Genomic DNA, 22,830 nt, shown 5'->3' with positions numbered 1-22,830 from the left:
AAAAGGTATCTCCTTCTAAAATGCTTACTAATTAAAAAGGGAAAAAGAGTAACTTTACACTAGAAATGCCTAGCAGGCACCACCTTAATCAAGTCACTGAACATTACCAGAAATAGGGCACAAAAAATTCTGCACTTCTTAAAATTATGCAATGAAGAACATAGCATCAATACTGCAATATTCCTGCTGAAAATATATAACCTCAATTAAACAAGAGGAACCACCAGACAAATCTAAATTGAGGGACTTTATACAAAATAACTCTCAGTAGCATTAAGGTCATGAAACTCAAAGGCCTGAAGAACTGTTCCAGATTGAAGGAGACCAAGAACATGTAACAAATAAATGCAATGTGTAGGGCGCCTGGCTGGCTAAACTGGTAGAGCACATGACTCTAGAACTCCAGAACTCGGTGCTTTCTGAATTCAAGTCCCATGCTGGGGGTAGAGTTTACTTAAATAAACAAACAACAACAAATAAACCCACTTTAAATAAATAAATAAGTGTAATGTGTGATTCTGAACTGGATCCTTACTGCAATGAAAGACATTACTGGTACAACTAGTAACATCTGAGAGGGGTCTGAGGATTATATGACAGCAATATATCAATGTTAGCTTCCTGATTTTGATGGTTAAATTGTGGTAATGCTGGTGAGTGTCCTTGTTTGTAGAAGATAAACACTAAAGTATTCTGAGATGAAAAAGCAATGAGGTCAAACGACTTAAGGAAGAAAGATATTCTTTGTACTGTACTTGCAACTTTTCTGTAATTTTGAGCTTGTTTCCAGGCATTTTATTTTATTTTTGTTTTTATTTATTTATTTAAGATTATTTATTTATTTATTTGACACAGAGAGAAAGATCACAAGTAGGCAGAGAGTCAGGCAGAGAGAGAGGGGGAACCAGGCTCCCTGCTGAGCAGAGAGCCCAATGCGGGACTCGATCCCAGGACCCTGGGATCATGATCTGAGCCGAAGGCAGAGGCTTAACCCACTGAGCCACCCAGGCGCCCCTTTATTTTATTTTTAAAGATTTTACTTACTTGAGAGAGAGAACACAAGCAGTGGGGAAGTCCAAGGGGAGAGGGAGAAGCAGGCTCCCAGCTGAGCAAGGAGCCTGATGTGGGGCTCAATCCCAGGACCCTGGGACCATAACCTGAGCTGAAGGCAGCCACTTAATCAACTGAGCCACTCAGATGCCCCTGGACATTTTATTTGAAAAACAAAAGAAAAAATACACAAAAAAAGGAGACTCATGCTCCTTTTTTCCTTTCCGAGTCTCCTAGACACTCAATCTGTATCGCTCTACATCTTCAGTAAACTCTACTTTCACTTCCAAAAATTAACAAAAATAAAAAAATAAAAGAGGCAGCAGCGTTGAAGTCTGCAAAGGGCATGGGGGCTGGAGATTACGAAGAAGAGTTGGAAGGAATGGTCTGTTGGTAACCATATTGTTTTATCTTAATACAGGTAACTTACCTCTACATTGGTGAGTACTGACATTTGGGGTTCTTGCCATCTGGAATAGGTTTCCCGGGTTTCCCGTAACTTTCTGCCTCATCAACTTTCAATTTCTTTTCAACACTTACCTGAATAACATTTTCTCCAGTGCCTATACTTCAAATTCTCTCCCAGCCTCCACTCTGTTCTGGCAATGCTTCCACTGGGTGGCATTCAATGCAACTCTCTTGCTTAAAGATGGAGAATTCAACTTTTGGAAAGGTTCCAAAAGAAATGTGTATCCTGAGGCGCCTGGGTGGCTCAGTGGGTTAAAGCCTCTGCCTTCGGCTTGGGTCGTGATCCCAGGGTCCTGGGATCAAGCCCCGAGTCAGGCTCTCTGCTTGGCGGGGGGCCTGCTTCTCCCTCTCTCTCTGCCTGTCTCTCTGCCTACTTGTGATCTCTCCGTCAAATAAATAAATAAATAAATCTTTAAAAAAAAAAAAAGAAAGAAAGAAAGAAAAGAAATGTGTATCCTGAAATGGCCCTATTAATAACCCTCCTTTTTTAGGCCTGACATTCACTAGCATTTCCATCAAGTTCATGTGTTTTGCAAGGCCTTTCCTTCTAAGTACACATCCTGAACCTCATCAAAAGTGCCATGAAAACCCCTTTACTCTAAAGGAAATCCTTATTGTATCTTCCAGAGTGGAAAAGAGTTTTGACACTCTTCCCTCCCACTACACAAAAAGTTTCAAATGACATTATAAACTTTATCTCCAGACTTCCTGAAAAGTACCCACTATAACTAGCTTCTCCACTTTCACACCGACAGCAGCTGGCAGGCAGAGAGTCTCGGTTATTCTACAGCAGAAAGGTTTTCAGTAACAATCAATGAAGAGCTTTGAAGTTGTGTTAAGGATGAAGTTTATCACTCACCCTTTCCTCTTCTTTCCTTTTTAGTGTGATCAGGGAAGCTTTGGGGGAGAAATAACTGTATTACAGCCCTTCTCCAAGCAGCCATGAACTTTCTTCCTTTACTTCACACAAACACTAAGAAAAGCAAGCTCTTAAAGTGCATTGCCATTCTCCCTGGCCACTTACTCTCAACAAAATTTTTATGCAGCCACATCCATGAAGTATCTAAGGAGACTAGTGAGCCCCTGGGAAGAAACCCCAGCAACAAGGGACATTAGGGTAAGCAAGGACATCCGAGATGAAAGAAACAGCAAATCACCTGAATATCTAGGAACAGTCCTAGTTTGGAGTTAACTTTAGTTTTCTGCATGTTAAGGAGATAAGACTTTGCTCATAAGACCACTTACTTTTCAGGGTTACCATCAAACAATAATGAAGGGTAAGTCTAAAATAAATAGCAAAGAGACTTTGTCATCTTCAGAGAAAAACAAACTATTCCTTCTGTCTCTCTCTCTCCACCTGGCAAGGATGTTGCCAAAGGTATTATGCAACTTTCTATTAGAAACAGCTAAAATTAAAAACTTTTTTTAAGGAGGCATCTTTTGAGCTCACTGAGTAGACATCAAGAGCAAAGCTCACGCTCCCAAATAGAAAAAAATTATGGACAAGAAATTATCACTGAAGTTAAATGGTGGCAGACATGTCCAAGGAATATTGCAAGGGTTCAATTCCTTTATGAATCTTGTGACAGATGAATGAATGGAGATGGCAACTAGTGAGCAACAGAATATCGGAATGGTGGTAATAGAAGCAAATAACACCATCATGTTAGAAGCCTTAGAAAGAGCATAAACAACGGGTGTGTTCAGGGCGCCTGGGTGGCTCAGTCGGTTGAGCGGCTGCCTTCACTTGAATCATGATCCCAGGGTCTTGGGATCTAGTCCTGTATTGGACTCCTCACACAGCAGGGAGCCTGCTTCTCCCTCCCCCTCCGCCTGCCACTCCCCATGCTTGTGCTCCATCAAGTAAATAAATAAAATCTTCAAAAACACTGGGTGCCTGGGTGGCTCAGTGGGTTAAAGTCTCTGCCTCCGGCTCAGGTCATGATCCCAGGGTCCTGGGATCGAGCCAAGCACCGGGCTCTCTGCTCAGTGGGGAGCCTGCTTTCCTCTCTCTCTCTGCCTGCCTCTCTGCCTACTTGCGATCTCTGTCAAATAAATAAATAAAATCTTTTTTAATAAAGTTAATAAAAACAAAACAAAAAACTACAGGTGTGTTCACCAGAAGAAATCAATTGCTTCCACATGTGCCCTCTCCTTAGCACCTGTTTTACTACATACAAAAATCAGGTCATGCACATTTTCATATTGGACTATTTTGTTAAATAAACTTTTGTAATAGTCAAAAAACTTCTATTAAAAAAAAAAAACTTCTATTAAAATAACATACCAAAATTCCTATATGGCAACAGAATGTATCCTTAGTGTGCTGATTTTAAAAGTGGCTCAAAACAGGAGTGCCTGGGGGCTCCTGAGCAGCTTAGTTGATTGGGCCTCTGCCTTCGGCTCCGGTCATGATCTCCGGGTCCTGGAATCGAGCCTCACATCAGGCTCTCTGCTCAGCGGAGAGCCTGCTTCCCCCTCTCTCTCTGCCTCTCTTCCTGCTTGTTGTGATCTCTCTCTCTCTCTCTCTGTGTCAAATAAATAAATAAATAAATAACTCTTAAAACAAAAAAACAAACCAGAAAAACCAGGGGTGCCTGAGTAGCTCAGGTGGTTAAAGCATCTGATTTCGGCTCAGGTCATGATCTCACAGTCCTGGGACTAAGCCCCATGTCGGGCTCCCCACTCAGTGAGGAATTTGCTTAGCCCTCTGTCCCTCCCCCTCTTCATGTTTTCTCTCTCTCTCTCTCTCTCAAATAAATAATAAATAAATAAATAAGTGCCCCAAATAGGGGCACCTAGGTGGCTCAGTCAGTTAAGCAGGTGATCTTAATTTCAGCTCAGGCCACGATCTTAAGGAGGTCGTGGGACTGACCCATGTGGGGCTCCACGCTCAGCATAGGGTCTGCTGGAGATTCTCACTCTCTCTCTGCCCCTCCCCTCACTTGTGCACACCTATCTCTCTAATAAATGAATCTTTAGGGGCGCCTGGGTGGCTCAGTGGGTTGAAGCCTCTGCCTTCAGCTCGGGTCATGATCCCAGGGTCCTGGGATAGAGCCCCGCATCGGGCTCTCTGCTCAGCAGGGAGCCTGCTTCTCCCCCTCCCCTCTCTCTACCTGCCTCTCTGCCTACTTGTGATCTCTGTCTGTCAAATAAATAAAATCTTTAAATAAATAAATAAATCTTTTAAAAAAATCTGTAAGTGCCCCAAAGTTCACTTTTGCACTTCAAAGAATTTCATGTGCAACCAGAAGACTAGACTGCACCTTGCCAAATTATTACAATCTTAACAATAAGCACATATAGCTGTGAATGACATTCAGTTCCATCTCTATTCTCTAAGCAGCAATGAACTCAAGGGTATGATTTCAGAATATAAGAAGCCATTAAGGCTGCTTTCAATAGATTCTTCTAAAATATGATCCTATACAGCTCTTCAAAAGAAGGACAATACATTTTAATTGTGAGATGAATTTTTACAATGCTTTGATCTCCCATCTAAAAGAGGTCTGGAAAAAAGAAATAGCTACAGTGGAGGGAGGGAGTAAAATGTGTCATTCTGGTTATTAAAATCCATCAAGTTCATACTTCAGCCTTGGGATAACTGCAGCCAAAAAACTGACTTGCAAGTAATTATCACCACTATCTGCAATAAAAGTTAATTGGACATAATTGAACTAACACCCTAATCGGAGGGAAGCTGCAACTGGCACACAGCCCACTCCTCCTGCTTCTTCAATCTGCAAATGAAACTGCTAATGATAATTTGTGGACAAACAAGAAATTGGTCTCATGGTTTCCCCACTGCAAATCACTCAGTAATTCCAGCTAATGCCCAGCATGTTGAGCCAGAAGAAAAATCATTAACCAGTGCTTCCTTTGATAAAGATGAATTTTAACAATAACCAAGTCCATTTAGGCTGAGAGTTGATGAAAACTGGTACATTTCCCCTAACCACCCTAAGTAAGGCACTATGGCCTAATCTACTAGACCCTAGTACTATGCATTAGATGTGCCCTGTGACACTAACATATAATACTAAGAAGAGATGTTATACAAGGCCAGGAGCTACTATTATGCTAATAATTTGTCTCTTCTAACAGAAATCTGTGTAATCTCATATTTTAGACAGGCAAATGGCATTGTTGATCTGTCCCAACAGCAAAGACTAAATCACTTTTGAATAGACTTTGGAGCTAATAGATTCCTGCTGCTTAACTCATTTGCCTTCAATTCTGGATAAGAGCTGCAACCTTTCCCCTGAAATTTAGTACCAGACTCTGTTTTTCAATTGTGTCAGAGCCCAAGGGACTAAGACTCCCCTAAGGGTATTGTGGAGTCTTAGGAAACCATTCTGTTTTTGTTTTTTTTTTTTTTAAGATCACAGGTAGGCAGAGAAATAGGCAGAGAGAGGAGGTAAGCAGGCTCCCCGCCAAGCAGAGAGCCTGATGCGGGGCTGGATCCCAGGACCCTGAGATCATGACCCGAGCTGAAGACAGAGGCTTAACCCACTAAGCCACTCAGGTGCCCCAATCATGCTGTTTTATAGAAAGGGGGAAACTGTGGTCTTTTTTTTTTTTTTTTTTAATCAACAGTGACTTATGAAGTGGGATGATCCTGCTGAGGTGACAGAAAGTAAGTGAAAAGCAGGCACAAAGTGTTCACCTCTGCTAATTTTTTTCTCTGCTTCTTTTAAAGTTTTTTATTTTTAAGTAGTATCTACACCCAACGTAGGGCTCTAACTCACAACCCGGAGATCAACAATCACATGCTCTACCGACTGAACAGCCAGGTGCCCCTACTCTGCTTATTTTTCTTATTTTATTTGGGCTCTATTCTAGCAAGGAGGTGACTAGAAATTAATGCAATCAGAACCTTTTGCAAAGCAGCAGCTGGACAACCTGTTCATTTGATACATTTTAAATTAAAAGTTATTTTGGAAGGTTGGAGTTCACTTTCTGCAGTCATTCTATTTCTGATGGAAATAGAGGAAAGCTTAGGAATAGCTCAGCCAAGATGCAATAAACAGAGAGGGATCTAGAAACTGTAATATGAATAGTAAATGGAAAAAGAGAACACTTAGTAGGAACATCCTTCACTCATTCAATCCCTGAGCAAATGTGATGCAGCAGGCACTGTGGTAATACTATGTATTAGGAATACAAATATGGCAGACAAAATCCCTGGTGAGAAACATGATTACTGTGAAGTATCACAGTATACGGGCGCCTGGGTGGCTCAGTGGGTTAAAGCCTCTGCCTTCAGCTCAGGTCATGATCCCAGAGACCTGGAACTGAGGCCCGTATCAGGCTCCCTGCTCAGCGGGAAGCCTGCTTCTCCTTCTGCCTCTACAGCTCCCCCTACTTGTGCTCTCTCACTCTCTCTAACAAATAAATAAATAAAATCTTTAAAAAAAAAATGTGGATGAAACTGTTTGAAAATCAAAATAACAAAACAAATACTTCCAAGGAACAGTGAGAAAGAAGGGAGAACAACAACATGGGTCATTGAAAGCCAAGCAAGAATTTGCTGGATTGAGAAGGGTAAGCTACTCTAGGCAGAGAAAACTAACATAATGATAGGCATGCATAACTATGCTAGAAAACTAACTTAACTAAATGCATCTTTGGGAAACCACAAATGGTATGGTATAAAGAGGTGGGTGTTAGATGTATATGCCAAACCTGGATATGAGCCTGATGTGCCAAGTTATGAAGAGCCTTATATTTCATACTAGAGGGACAGAACACCAGATTAAGAATAAAGGTGGGTTGGCACAGTTAAGCAGCCAGACTCTTGGTTTTGGCTCAGGTCATGATCTCAGGGTGCTGGGACTGAGCCCTGTGTTGGGCTCCACATGCAGCATGGAGTCTGCTTGAGATTCTCTCTCTCTCTCACCCCTCTACCTATCATACTGTCTCTCTCTCTCAAAAAGAAAAAAAAATAAATAAAATCTTTAAAAAAGAAAAAAAAAGAATAAAGCTGGGTTGGAGTCACAGCTCAATATTCTTTTTCTTTAAAATTTTATTTATTTATTTGACGGCGGTGGGGGGGAGAGAAAGAGTGAGCACAAGCAGGGGGAGTGGCAAGCAGAGGAAGAGGGAGAAGCAGGCTCCACGCTGAGCAAGGAGCCCGATGTGGGGCTCAAAGCCAGAACCCTGGGATCATGACCTGGGCTGAAGGTAGTCACTTAACTGACTGAGCCACCCAGGTGCCCCCATGGATCAATATTCTTAACATTAAATCAGTATAATAGTCCCAACATCTTACAGAATAACTGTGATGATTAAATAAGATTATATTCATAAAGTACTTAATGCAGTGTCTATGCTCAACAATGGTCATTGTAACGTACTAGCTAATGTCAGACTTTATCCTGAAGCCATGGGGAGACAGGGACAGGTTTCAAGGAGACTAACATGATCAGATGTCTATTTTAAATCAATCTGCCGAAAATGTGAAAGACAAACAGGAGATGGCAGATATCAGTTAAGTAGCTATAGTGAGGGGCGCCTGGGTGGCTCAGTGGGTTAAAGCCTCTGCCTTCGGCTCGGGTCATGATCCCAGGATCCTGGGATCGAGCCCCACGTCCAGCTCTCTGCTCAGCGGGAAGCCTGCTTCCTCCTCTCTCTCTGCCTGCCTCTCTGCCTACTTGTGATCTCTCTCTGTCAAAGAAATTAAAAAAAAAAAAAAAGTAGCTATAGTGGTTTCAAGGCAAGAGATGATCTTAAACAAGGGTGCCATAAGAGGGCCATCACACAAAGGAGGGAGTAGATTTATTTCTTAGTTCAAAAACAGTAAAGTCTGAAGAAAGGCAATTTTAGATAAACATAAACAACAATGAGCTTATTTAATTCAATAGTGGCACAGTACTAGAAATGCTGAAGCAAAAGTCATGACTACTCCTTAAGAATGATGGAAAAGAGGGGCTCCTGGGTGCTTCAGTCGGTTAAGCATCCGACCCCCTTGATTTCAGCTCAGGTCTTGATCTCAGGGTCATGAAAAAAAATGATGGAAAATTTATTTTCAGGAGCTAAGAATCTGAACTAGATGATCAATCATTAAACCAACTTCCAGATTCCATGACTCTAAATCACTAACAAGGGTGATTTTATATGGTCATTAATGACTGCTTCCTTTATAGAAAAGTTCATAATTTTTGAAGTGCTTTCACATGAATGTTCTCACTTGATTTTCTCAAATGCCCTATGAGATAGTTTGTGCAAGGATCATTAGTCCCATTTTCAGAGATAAAGAAACTAGGAAAAGCTCTTGGGGAGCCTGGGTGGCTCACTGGGCTGGGCGTCTGCCTTTGGCTCGGGTCATGAGCTCGATCCTGGGATCGAGCCCCGAGTTGGGCTCTCGGGCTCTCTGCTGGGGCTGGGGTGGGCCTGCTTTCCCCTCCCGCTCTGCCTACTTGTGATCTCTGTCAAATAAATAAATGGAATCTTGAAAGAAAGAAAGAGAGGGAGAAAGGGAGAAAGGGAGAAAGGGAGGAAGGGAGGAAGGAAGGGAGGAAGGAAGGAAAAGCTCTTAAATGCGTCGACTACAGCCAGGTTTTCTGACCCCTGGGCTCTCTCTTTCCATTCTCACCACTGCCTCCAACATGGTGCCACAGTTGAGAAATCAATTCTGAGAAACCATCTTTCTTTGGTCACCTGTTCCAGTATTTATTTCAAAATCAGGAAATTCTTCTGCATGTCTTATATTCATTGTTCAGGAGCTTCAGACTATTCCTTTGTCCTCTTCAAGGTGAATAAGAGCTATCTTTATATAATGCTCCTTCATATTTGCATAATATAAAATATCTGTCATTTCCCTAATCTGGGCTAATTAACCCCAATTCCTTGAGGCTTTTTTTTTTTTCACGTATTCTTTCCCTTAAGCTAATCAAGAAATGTGATCCCTAATTTAGTATTAACTCCAATAAGACAATAATCTCTTCCCATATACTCCAAATTCTAATCCCCAGGTATCTTTTAAAGAGGACTTCTCCAATTAATTCATACCAGTATTTACTGAGCACCTACTATGTAACAAGACATTGCTCCAGGAGTGAGGGGTTTGGCAAAGAACAAAACAAACAAAAACTTGTGCTTCCATTTTTACACAGGGTACAGTGGGAGGGTCAGATAAATTTAATGAGCAGATTAAGTTCCATAGACTCTTAGAAGATGATAAACGCTAGGGAAAGAAAGACAAAGCAGTGTTAGGAGATGAACATACTGGATGGGATAGTGATTTTTAAATAGCATGGCTAGAGGGGTCCTCACTGAGAAACTGTAGTTCTCCATGGCTTATCTGCTAGTTTCAGTGTAAGACAGCAATATAGCTTTTAATTTCATAACAGATTTTTTAAAAGATATTATTTAATTTATTTGTCAGAGAGAGAACGAGTGAGTGTGTGCACGCACACAAGCAGGGGAGCGGCAGAGAGAGGGAGAGGGAGAAGCAGGCTCCTTACCAAGCAGGGAGCCAGATGCGGGACTCGATCCCAGGACCCCGGGATCATGATCTGAGATGAAGGCAGATGCTTACCTGGCTGAGCCACCCAAGTGCCCCAATGTAACAGATTTTTTTAAAGCAATTAAACTATAATCAATATAGTTGTCCCCTTTCTCCTTTCAAGCTTAACTCTTAGATTTGCACTTCTAATAAAAAGCAACTTAACAACTTGTTTAGAAGAGTGGAATCTCGGGCGCCTGGGTGGCTCAGTGGGTTAAAGCCGCTGCCTTCAGCTCAGGTCATGATCCCAGCGTCCTGGGATCGAGCCCCGCATCGGGCTCTCTGCTCGGCAGGGAGCCTGCTTCCTTCCTTCTCTCTCTGCCTGCCTCTCTGCCTACTTGTGATCTGTCTGTCAAATAAATGAATAAAATCTTTAAAAAAAAAAAAAAAAAAAAAAAAAAAGAGTGGAATCTCATTTCTGTAACATGAAAATACTCTTCACGCAATAATGGAATAAACTAATGGAAGTCTGCTCCTTCGCATATGGGCACACACAACTCTGACTTTGATAAAGACTAGTATTTTCCTGGTTGAGCAACGGTACTTTCTTAACTAGTTGTGGGAAGCTGAGAGATGAGCAGATGTGGACAGACTGGGGGATGCAGGCAGTTGGTGGAAACAATTTCAGAGAGTTACAGAATTGGTGTGCAGGCTTAAGCGGCATCAGCTTCTCACTTCCAAGTGCACTTGGAACAATCTCCCTAAAACATACTATGAATGATAAGAATGATACATTTCAGTTGGGACATTTGTTTAGCTTGGAGAAGAGGCAAAAATTAAAATATGGCCTGCTGAAAAAGCAACTTGTTCCAACTTAATTTTGCCATGGACTATGGAAATAAATGAAGGGCTTTTCTTAAAAGCAAAGTTTCGGGGGCGCCTGGGTGCCTCAGTGGGTTAAGCTTCTGCCTTCAGCTCAGGTCATAATCTCAGGGTCCTGAGAGGGAGCCCCGCATTGGGCTCTCTGCTCAGCAGGGAGCCTGCTTCCCCCTCTCTCTCTCTGCCTGCCTCTCTGCCTACTTGTGATCTCTCTCTGTCCAATAAATAAATCTTTAAAAAAAGGAAAGGTTCGTTTTGTCTCTCTGCAGAAATGTCCTATCACACTATCACACTCCAACTGCACCATAACTTCACATGGATTGAATGAAACCTAAGTACCAAAATCTTTTGTAAAGCACCTTAGTGAATGCACAGTAATACCTAGCAGGACAGGTTAAAACCAAGATACGGATTCTTCATTAATGCACTGGTCCCACTTTCTGCTGAATGAAAAAGGTTCTGGGAGAATAAGATAAGCAAAAGCCAAACCAGTACCTTCACAGCTACAAAATTAATGTCTTCACAATGGTATATCCACTTCCAGCTGAATAGCTGGGTAATACAGACAGTCCATTCAGGAACTCAGGAAATGTGTCTTTTCCATTGATATACTGCGACCTGGGATGAGCGGTCTTTAACCTCTCATAGACTTGACAGTCCTTTAAAAATAGATTAAGTTCTATCCTTTATACAGTAAGCAGTAAGTGAGCTGCCAATGGAAAAAAATACTTTAGCTTTTGGAACAAAAGAAGAAACTTAAGACTAACAACATTTATGCTTCTCCTCTGAAGCAACAGGGATAGTGTCAAAATCCCTTCAATTTTCCAAGTGGGATAAAATCTGATTTTTCACTCAGATCAGCAACTGATCTTCAAAATCACTTTGCTGAGTGCAAAGAATTAGCGACTGGTCATGGAAACCTTGCCTTTTAAATATGCTATAATATTCAGCTGATCCTCCACTGAGAGAGACAGAAACAAGCAAACATTTTCCCATCAGACAGCACTTAAAGAAATTCTCAGCTTTGAAATTTATAACGTATAGCACTACTTTAATCACAATCTGACATCTGACTCCTAAAGGGATTTCATTTTGGCCAACAGTTCTCATCATTACAGTATACACAGTCCAGTGTTAAGAGGATGGGTTTGCTTTGGTAACACTTCTTTGGTTTGGTTATCTACAACTTGTCCACATATGATGAATCACTGGACAATACCATGGTGCCAGAAGATGCTAACAAAGAAGACATGCTAGTACCAAAAGCTAGTTTACTATGATCTACTAGGAAAATCTCAATTCTCCATAGGATGTCAGTGTAATTAGATAACAAGGGTCAAAATCTTAAAAAAATTAAATAAACAATCTCAAGGATACTAAACTGAGCTAAACTTTTCTAGGTCCAGTAATGAGCTATATACTTTTGTTTTGTATATATACTATATACCTTTGTTGATCAAAAAACTAAGTTTAATTCAAGCTTGTGGATATCTTACTTACTGGTCTCTTGAATGACCAGAGAAAGAAAACAAATCTCTAATCAGTTTGTTCAGCTCGTAAATCCCAGTTAAAAAGCAGAGGAAGTTATTTAAGCTATTGCTAGGAGTATCTTTGGATTTTACCTATCTCTACTTTGCCTGTTTGCCCTTCTGCATGAATAATCAATAACTATATTCTCTGATCAGGAATGAATCCTTAACTAGAGTTCTGCCCATGTGTTGTAAAGATGCCTCTGCCCTTTTCAGCTAAACTGAAATGTAACAAACTCAGTCCATGACTGAATTTAATCTAATATGCCCAATGCTCCCTCCCTGAGATCCAACAGCAACAAATATCATATCAAATATCACCAAACTGGAAAATTTCAAGTCACTTCAAATAAGGATCCTGAGGGGTGCCTGGGTGGCTCAGTGGGTTAAGCCTCTGCCTTCAGCTCAGGTCATGATCTCAGGGTCCTGGGATCAAGCCCTGCATTAGGCTCTCTATTCAGAGGGGAGCCTGCTTTCCCTTCTCTCTCTGCCCGCCTGCTTGTGATCTCTCTCTGTCAAAATCTTTAAAAATAAATAAATAAACAAATAAATAAGGATCCTGAAAGGAGTTCTTGGAGAAAAGAATTAAATGTATTAAAAATTCAGGGCAAAAAAAAAAAAAAAAAAATTTCAGGGCACCTGGCTGGCTCAGTCAGTGAGCATGTGACTCCTAATCTCGGGGTGGTAAATTCAAGCCCCAACCTGGGCATAGAGCTTCCTTTAAAAAAAATATAAATATATTAGAAATTCAAAGGGAAGGATTCAGAGACCTTGGCTCCACTTGGATCTGGCTTCACTACTAAATCACGAAGTTATTTAGACATTCTCAGGGCATTATTTTTCCTACTTCAGAGAAATGCTGAGAACAATGACACTGCTTATTTCATTCACTGAATGAAACTAATCTAAAAGTAAAAATGTTTGTGTCAATACTGGAAATGACTCTTGGGTTGAAGAAACTCTTGTCTTAACCTTTTGTGAGTCGTTATATAATGCTAATCTACAACTCCACATTTAATTTCAAAGTATAATATGTAAAGATACATACATTATGTACTAAAGAAGTTAAAGAATTTTTTTAAACCAGATACAGGCTTTCTCCATTTTCTTCTATTACCACATGTATTTACAGCTAATAAAACCTCCCAGTAAGTAAAATTCTAAGATCTGGCCAAACAAGAGGACTGTCCAGTATTCACAGAATGCTAACATATAGATCAAAGCTGGGGGAAGGGGCAAAGGCCTGGATTCTAAAGATGAGCAACTTGAATGGTTTAAAAAAAAAAAAAAATGGGTTATAACCTCTGAGGGGTGCCTGGGTGGCTCAGTCAGTTAAGCGTCTGCCTTCGGCTAGGGTCATGACTGGGGTCCTGGAATGAAGTCCCATGTCAGGCTCCCTGCTCAGTGAGGAGTTTATTTCAACATCTCCCTGTGCCCCCTCGTAGCTACTGCATGTGCTCTCACTCTCTCAAATAATTAAAAGTCTTTTTTAAAAATATTAAATTAAAAAAAAAGCACCCTTGTTTTGAATAGCTTTAACAACCCCATAATAACTGCAGTATCAAACATAGGGTAATTAATTCAGTGGACTTTTCCCCTTCCACTGCCAGCTTGAACAGCACTGAGGATAATCTCCACTCTCCCAGGGCTCAGTTGGAAGATTCATTATTTATGCCCTCAATTGTTTACTCTGTCCTATTTTCCATCCATCCAGGCCCAAGGGCAGTGTTATCACTGGCCTGTTTCCAAAACGAATGTGTTAGTTCACTGCCTTACTAGTTACAAAACCAAAGATAATCAAATACAATGGTATCCTACAACTAAAGAGCGAACCCTACTCACCACTTAATCCTGGAGAAAGACAATGCTGACCCACGGTTACCAAAGCTAAATTCTCTTAGATGGATGAAGTGAGATCCATAAGTCATTCTGTTCTGTGTGTGTGTGTGTGTGTGTCTCCCACCGAGCAACATACATGCAAATGCAACAGAATTCTTAAAGGGCAGTATCATTAGAAAGGCAGCTCTGGCCCTCACCAAGAGCAGACCTGTAAACTATTGAGGATTAAACTGATTGAGATGCATTTTGCCTAGCAACCATTCATTAGGAAGAGTTCAGTAACTCACCAGCAATCAATTCCACATCTTTATCTGAGCAGATAACAGACTCTACCAAGTCCTCTCCCCTCCAGATTCAGACTCACAGCAAACTTCCTCAAAAGACTCAGCTTCCAAGAGTCAACCCCTGGGGGAGGGGGTTGGATTTAAGCACACACAAAATATTGTCTCAGACACCTGACTGACAAAACTGAATAGCTTAAAACTATCACCAACCACATCTCCATATGAATGCATTCATTGTCTCTAAATAAGTCTCTCACAGAGCAGCATTCCCAGTTCTGTTTGCCTCTAATATTTCCCCATCTTGAGCAAGCTTCTCCGATTCCAAACCTTACAACACTCAAGGTGATTATTATAAGAAACAACACCAAGGGTCCAATCTTTTCCTTCACCTTCTCAAGGGGATCATTTTATACTTCTGATGTGAATGGGGGATTGGGCTTGAGTCCTCCCTTTAGAGAGAACACAGGGCCCTTTTTCTTAACGCATTCTAAGCTGTGAGTCACAGAAATAATCAGGATGGATAAAAACAGATTGCTAAAGAAAATTAAATCAGCTACTTTAACTTCAGCAGCACCATGTCCCCTCAATCTAAGAGATTATGGGAAGTCATGGCTTCATATAATTGTTTCCTTGCAGAGGACCAAATTTGAGGAGTTCCATCCCCCTTTAAATGATATTTGGAAATCAGTGTAGATACACCTATGATTAGTTCTATACATAGCCTTTTCTCCTGGGGAACATTCTTTGGGGAAATCACTGTACCATGCAAAATATTGATTACACAAATCAGGCAAGAAAATAGATATATAAAAAAATAAGGTGAATAAAGTTTAATATAACTTTACAAAACTGTATTAATTGCTTACTCCATGGGTAGACAAAAAAAAACCCCACCAAGGATACCAAATAGGACATCAACTTATTTTTTAGTAGAAGCAAGCTGAAGTGATACCTGCTTTAAATGGCCTCTAAATATTTTTTGTTGTTGTTACTTTTTCAGCTTGCTATAGCTTAGACATTAAAGTGTGTTTTGTTTTATACAGTAGCTAGCTGTCAAGGCTCCAATCAGTGATTTTTTTTTTTTTTAAAGATTTTATTTATTTATTTGACAGACAGATCACAAGTAGGCAGAGAGGCAGGCAGAGAGAGAAGGGAGGAAGCAGGCTCCCTGCCGAGCAGAGAGCCCGATGCGGGGCTCGATCCCAGGACGCTGGGATCATGACCTGAGCCGAAGGCAGCGGCTTTAACCACTGAGCCACCCAGGCGCCCCTCCAATCAGTGATTTTTAATAGTTTATTCTCAGTAACAAGTTAGGTAAGAAAACACCTAGGGGATCCTTTTAGCCTTTCAACTTAAACATGATTATGGAGTCATAAGGGATAAATGGGTAATAAACAACACATATCAAATCCAACAAAGGTTTACTGTGAATCTACTTTTTTGCACAATTCTTTTTTTTCCCCCCAAGTAATCTCTACACCCAATGTGGGGCCTGAACCTCCGAGGTCAAGGGTCACATATTCTACCAACTGAGGCAGCCAGGTGCCCACTTTTTTGTACAGTTCTGTAGTAAGGCTACCTGAAATTTAAAAAATAGAATCCTGATCCCCAGTAAGTTTCCACAACTGAGATGGTTACTACCCCTCTTCTTCGTAACACTTGCTTTTACCAAAAACTGCCTTTTATTAGAGATCCACTATATCACTGCAAAGGAAAAACACTGATCAGTTAAAACTGTAAGACAGCTCCAGCATATAATTTCTGTCTTCAAAATTGAATTCCAGTTAGAACAAACCGTGGAAACTGAACCTGGATTGTAAGAATGAACTCAATCATTTCAATTAATATTTACCAAAGTGCTGCCAAAAATTGATATTCACCCCGTCTGGTGTTCTAGCTCTTTGCTAATCAACATTAAGATGGATCTGGTCCAAACACCTTTGGTGAAAACACCCAGTGAAATTAAGCAAATTTATCAAGAACACTGCCACTCACCACAGACAGACAGACAGACACATCCTTTGTTTCTAACATCATAAAATTTGGGTTCTCCATCTTCAAGTGGTAACTTTCCTCCCAATTAAAAACTTACAAAGACGTTCCTGATTTTGGCTGAAGTTCTGTGTCCTTCAGAAAGAAGAGATCCATAAGTTTTAGAAGCAAAAGAACGCAAAAGAGGTATACATAATTTAAATTGTAATGATACAGCCACCCAATTCAATAAAGTTTGGGTCAGAGAGGAAACTTTAAAAAATAAACTAATTAGGGGCGCCTGGGTGGCTCAGTGGGTTAAAGCCTCTGCCTTCGGCTCAGGTCATGATCTCAAGGCCCCGCATCGGGGCTCTCTGCTCAGCAGGGAGCCTGCTTCCAACTCTCTCTCTGCCTGCCTCTCTGCCTACTTGTAATCTCTGTCTGTTCAATAAATAAATAAATAAATAAATGATCTTTAAAAAATAAAATAAAAAAATAAAAAATAAACTAATTAAACAAAATTCACCTGGATTTTTTAAAAGTTTGGTTCTGGATCTTCATGACAAAATAACCTCTCTGAGAGCCTATGGATGTAAGAAATAAACCTATGGAAAGATAGACAAGACTTTTAGGTTTCAGTAACAGTAAGGTAAGTTTGCTCACTCTAGTTAGGTTCCTCCAATAGAGCTGAATACTAAACAAAGCCGGTAACAAGGTACTCAGGAAAAGACTTTAGCAGAGTTAATCTCCAACAACTATCCAGATTTCCTTCAACCACCATTTGACAGGGGCTGCTCCCTCTTTCCACTAGCACCTCCTTCCTTTTCAGATTGTTTTTGCTGATGAAGGCAATCCGAAGTACGAAAATGGTGAAGACAGCCTTAATGGACATAGATGTAGTACAGTTCCAAAAACCTACTCCTAGCCTTTCTTTTTCTTTCTTTCTTTTTTTTTCCCCCTCCCGCGGTTTACTGCATCAGATGCCACACAAGAAAGGGCTCCTCTTTCCTTCTCTGTTCATTTTACTACATATGAGACTGACATCGAAATAGGAGTTAAAAAAAAAAAAAAAGAGAGAGAGAGAGAGAGATAAGAGTCCTGAATCTCCTTACCCTGCTGCAGGGGTGAGATGATGGCAGGGAAAGAAGGGTGAAGGATAGAATCAGAAAATCAAAATAAACTGATGGGATGTGGAGCTCTTACTTCCCCTTCCATTTCCCCTTTTCTCACAAGGTTAAGTCGGCTGAAGTCGGGGTTGCATTAGAAAAAGCACACACACACACCTTGAGCCCTGGAAGGGAGGTGAGGTTCGCTCCGCAGCGCTCGGTGGGGCTCCGGGCTCCGCCCCGCCCGCCTGGGGCAGCTCAACCCTCCTCGCCCCGCCCGGGCAGGAGGGATGAGAAGGGGCTTAGAGCGGTCTTGGCAGGGGGAGGGGGAGGCGGCTGCTCCGAGTGCCAGGCTCTCAGAGCACAGCACTCCGTGGTGCGCCGACACCCCCTCCCCCAGCCTGCCGCCGCTTGCTCCCCTTTGCTGCCGGAAGCCAGCCCCGCCCCCTCAACTCCATCCCGGCCCTCTGCAAACCCCCTCCCGTCCACACAGCCAATGGCAAGCCAGGGAGCCAGGAGAGCGACCCGCCAAGCAGCCAACTGGGGAGGCCCACTGGGAGGTCAGCCGCCGGGGATAGGCCAGCTACCCGCTGCCCCGGCCCCTGCGCGGCTCCTCTTTGTTAGAGCTGCCCCCATCTCCCCTGGCTACCACCCCAAAGCCAGGAGCCAAGCATCCCACAGCTGGGCCAGGTAATGCAGTGCTCCTTCGACAGCTCCCCTGCCCATTCTCTCTGCCTGGGTGCTAGGAGTGATCCCCATCCAGGTGATACACCCGAGAGTGCCTCAGACTTCCACAGCAATAGCCACCAGATGACACCCGACAGTAAGCAGCAGCTCTTGGGGCCTTTCTGCCTCGCCCTTTTCTCAGACTCATCAACTTCAGACCTGGATAGATATAGGTTTGCACATTTAGATCAGCTGCACACACCAACCCACCCTGTCTGAAACCCCTGCTTCCTGTGATGCAGAAATTAAGAAGGGAGGGGGCATGTACGGGAAGGTATGTATTTGGAAGTTGTGGGGGCAGAAGGAATACATCAAATAATCTGCAAAAACACAGACGCCCAAAAACACTCAGTTGGCTCCAACCCAGTTCAGATACAAAACATCTACATCCAGTTAAATCCAAGCTAACCACTCCTTTAGGCAGTTTCAGTACAATCAGGAAGCTAATATCTAAGTCTTGTTTAAGCCATATACCAAATATTGGGGGGAAAACTCTTAGCAACAGTCAGGTGGCTAGATAACTGGCAGGTTACATCAACACTTCAATCAGTAACGCCAACGTTAGGGGCATAACACTGCTGGGATAGAACATACCAAAGACTGTAGATTATTTTCTTGGGGGTATTGGTAGAACAATGCATGGGACTCATTTAAGTAAAATACAATGGGGATCAGAGACGGCAAGCTATTGCCTATATTGTCATTCTTGTCCACAGAGTTCTTGAAACAAATGTTAAGTATCTACATCACACTCTACAATCCCCCTTAGTTCCCCCCAAGTAGTACTATAATTTTTAAAAGACAACAAAATACTTGCATTTAAGTACCCCTTTCTTATGTGGAGCTCAAGGCATTTCATATCTAGAATCCGTCTTCTCATAAGAAAAGGAGCTATATGGCATGCTCCCTTTAAAGACAGCTCTTGTTCCTTTTCTCTTTTTTTAAAGATTTTTATTTGTCTGAGAAAGAGAGGGAGTACATATGCAGGAGGTGGGGGAGCAGAGGAGGAGGAGGAGGAGAGGGACAAGCGGGCTCCCCTCACGCAGGACTCAATCCCAGGACCCCCACTCACACCCTAGCCTGAAGGGAGATGATTAACCGCTTAAGTGACTGAGCCACCCAGGCAGGTGCCCAGAAACTAAAACTTAAATGGTTCCAAGATCATGCATCCACCAATTAATTTGCCAAGACATCAAAAACAAAGAAATAGGGCGCCTGGGTGGCTCAGTTGGTTAAGCGACTGCCTTCAGCTCAGGTCATGATCCCAGAGTCCCGGGATTGAGTCCCACATCCGGCTCCCAGCTCCATGGGGAGTCTGCTTCTCTCTCTGACCTTCTCCCCTCTCATGCTATCTCTCGTTCTCTCTCTCAAATAAAAAAAATCTTTTATTAAAAAAAAAAAGAAAGAAACATACCAATCTCACCACTATTAACACAAATGTTTTTGGGGTTTTTTTTTAAGACTTTATTTATTTATTTGACAGACAGATCACAAGTAGGCAGAGAGGCAGGCAGAGAGAGAGGAGGAAGCAGGCTCCCTGCCGGGCAGAGAGCCTGATGTGAGGCTCCCCTGGGATCATGACCTGAGCCGAAGGCAGAGGCTTTAACCCACTGAGCCACACAGGTGCCCCAACACAAATGTTCTTGACAAGAGGATAATACAGATAAAATTTCTAACATCCTCTTCTAAAATATAAACTAGAAACTCTTAGGGAGTTTCAAATACCTTAACTAAATTAAAATGTCAAATTCACCTTGCAAAGTATCTATGTATTATATTCCATGGAGGAATTACAACAGTTCAATAAAAGATCACTGGGGAGGGGCGCCTGGGTGGCTCAGTGGGTTAAAGCCTCTGCCTTTGGCTCAGGTCATGATCCCAGGGTCCTGGGATCAAGTCTGGCATCCAGCTCTCTGCTCAGCAGGGAGCCTGCTTCCCTCTCTCTCTCTGCCTGCCTCTCCACTTACTTGTGATCTCTGTCTGTCAAATAAATAAGGAAATAAATCTTAAAAAAAAAAAAGATTTTATTTATTTATTTGACAGACAGAGATCACAAGCAGGTGGAGAGGCAGGCAGGGAGAGAGAGAGGTGGGGAAGCAGGCTCCTTGCTGAGCAGAGAGCCCGATGCACGGCTCCATCCCAGAATCCTGGGATCATGACCTGAGCCAAAGGCAGAGGTTCCAACCCACTGAGCCACCCAGGTGCCCCAACCATTTGCTCTTCTTAAGAACTACAGAAACAGGAGCACGTGGGTGGTTCAGTCGGTTGAGTGTCTGTCTGCCTTCGGCTTGGGTTGTGGGCCTGCATCAGGCTCCTTGCTTAGCTGGGGTCTGCTTCTCCCTCTCCCTCTGTGCTTGCTCTCTCTCTCAAGTAAATAAATTTTAAAAAATAAAAATAAAAAAAGAACTACAGAAACAGTTAAGTTTATTGTACATTTAGTGGGTGCAAGGTCCTATGTCAAGAACTACAAATCTGGGTGCCTGGGTGGTTCAGTAGTCAAGCATCTGCCTTCTGTTCAGGTCATGATCCCAGGGTCCTGGGATGGAGTCCGGCATTGGGCTTCCTGCTCAGAGGGAAGCCTGCTTCTTCTACCTCTCCCACTCCCCCTGCTCTCTGCATTCCCTCTCTCTCACTGTGTCAAATAAATAAAAATCTAAAAAAAAAAAAAAACTATATATTTATAATTTTGTCATAATACACCTATGAAATAGACATTTCCCCCATTTTTACAGATGAAGAAACTCAGGTCCAGAGAGGTTGAAGGATCTTCTCTAGGTCACATAGCTGGTAAATGGGAAAGTCAATATTAGAATTTGAGTCTTGGCTCCAAATCTAATACTCCTATCCACTAAGCTATCTGTGGCTCTCTCTCTCACACCTATGTCATTGAGCCAAGTTTCCATTCTATGGTTGTTATATGTTCCATAATCTAGCACTAGACCACATTACCAAACTTACTTCCTACCTTTCCTCGGCATGTTTTCCCCATACCAGACAAACTAATCTGCTTGCCCACTGTGAATCATGTTCATCCATTTCTACTTTCATGCCATGACTTACACTGTTACAATCATGCGATTTAAATCCTACCCATTATTCAAGACCCAGCTCAAATTCCACCTCTTCTGTAGAGCCTTCTTTGATGCTGTCGGCAATAATTCCTTTTCTGAATCAATACTACACAATTTAATACTCATTCTGTTGTCTGATATGTGATTTGTCTTCCTAATTTAGATCGTTAACTCTGAACTTGTATATTTGCCTTTGTATCTTCTCCCTTCCCAATTATGCACAATAAGGCACACATAGTAAAGTCCTCAATATATATTTAGATCAGTAAACTTTATACCAAAAGAATGATCCAAACCACCTCAATGATCCAAGTTCTCATAATAGCCACTAAAGTTGAAATAACTAATTCTCTTCATTCATTTTCATGATACAACAATCAAATTGTAACTCTGCCACTACTAAGTACTTATCCACTCTGTGCTTCAACAGTTTTATGGACAAATTGAGAGGAGGGGCTTCAAAAGAGCTGGTTGTGTTTCTTTATCTGGGAACTAGTTAATAGGTATCAATTTGTGAAAAGTCACAGAGCCTTACACTTATGTGCACTCTTCTATGCTATATATTTTGTCTCAATAAAAAGTTTTAAAATATAAAGTTTCATACTGCATTATAAAATAATCACATCTATTTTTAAGCATATATGAGTATTATATGTGTCTGCAGGTCTAAGAAAATAGCTGGAAGTATATACACCAATCTGTCAACAGTAGTTACCACTGAGAGGATAAGAGGGCTAAGGGGGAACAAAGAGAGAAGTTTTTAAATATTTGTTTTACTGGATCTTTCACAAAGCAAAGAACATGCATTAATTTTCTAATTTTAGATTAGTTGAGAAGTGGAATTAACAGATTATCTTTTCTAGTTTTTAAACTTTTTATGTTGAATGCATCTAACTTTTATAATCAGTGAAAGATATTAAAATAGAAAACAAGCACATTGCCTTTCAGAAGCAGAAGGAAAAGATCAATGAGCTAGACTGAAAACTAGTTCAGGTAACATCCAACTAGTCTGATCACATTTCAATATTTCTTGAGTACTCTGGCAAATTTCCCAAATGACATTTATAACAAACAAAACACCAAAAAAGTGCCTTTGACACTTATTTAGTCCAATCAAAATAAACAGTTTTCAGTAGAACTGAATAACAAAAACAAAACCGTAACAGTGATCTATCCCCAGCAGAAGCTGAAAGTACTAAAAAAGGGCATTTTCCCCATAAAGACCTGCTATGTGACATTTTATAGAATTCAAACACCCATGAGATACAGCACAGACTTTGATTTAAAAAAACAAAAAACAGGGGCGCCTGGGTGGCTCAGTGGGTTAAGCCTCTGCCTTCTGCTCCGGTCATGATCCCAGGGTCCTGGGATCAAGCCCCTCATCGGGCTCTCTGCTCAGCAGGGAGCCTACTTCCCCAGCCCCCACCTCTCTCTGCCTGCCTCTCTGCCTACCTGTGATCT

General features: G+C 41.7%; 1 protein-coding gene and 1 pseudogene across 2 annotated transcripts in view; one reads left to right on the top strand and one right to left on the bottom strand.

Moving 5' to 3' along the window:
* FAM222B (family with sequence similarity 222 member B) overlaps window positions 1-22,830 on the bottom strand; it is an 80,213-nt gene that overhangs the window by 28,089 nt on the left and 29,294 nt on the right. The window lies entirely within an intron of this gene.
* LOC308357154 (small nuclear ribonucleoprotein G-like) lies at window positions 2,990-3,208 on the top strand (annotated as a pseudogene). Its single transcript has one exon. The product of its transcript is annotated as a small nuclear ribonucleoprotein G-like (transcript).

Source organism: Martes martes, assembly GCF_963455335.1.
Source record: "Martes martes genome assembly, chromosome: 16".
In the NCBI taxonomy this organism is placed as follows: domain Eukaryota; kingdom Metazoa; phylum Chordata; class Mammalia; order Carnivora; family Mustelidae; genus Martes; species Martes martes.
Note: the sequence above shows the minus strand (reverse complement) of the source record. Positions and strands in the feature narration are given on the sequence as shown.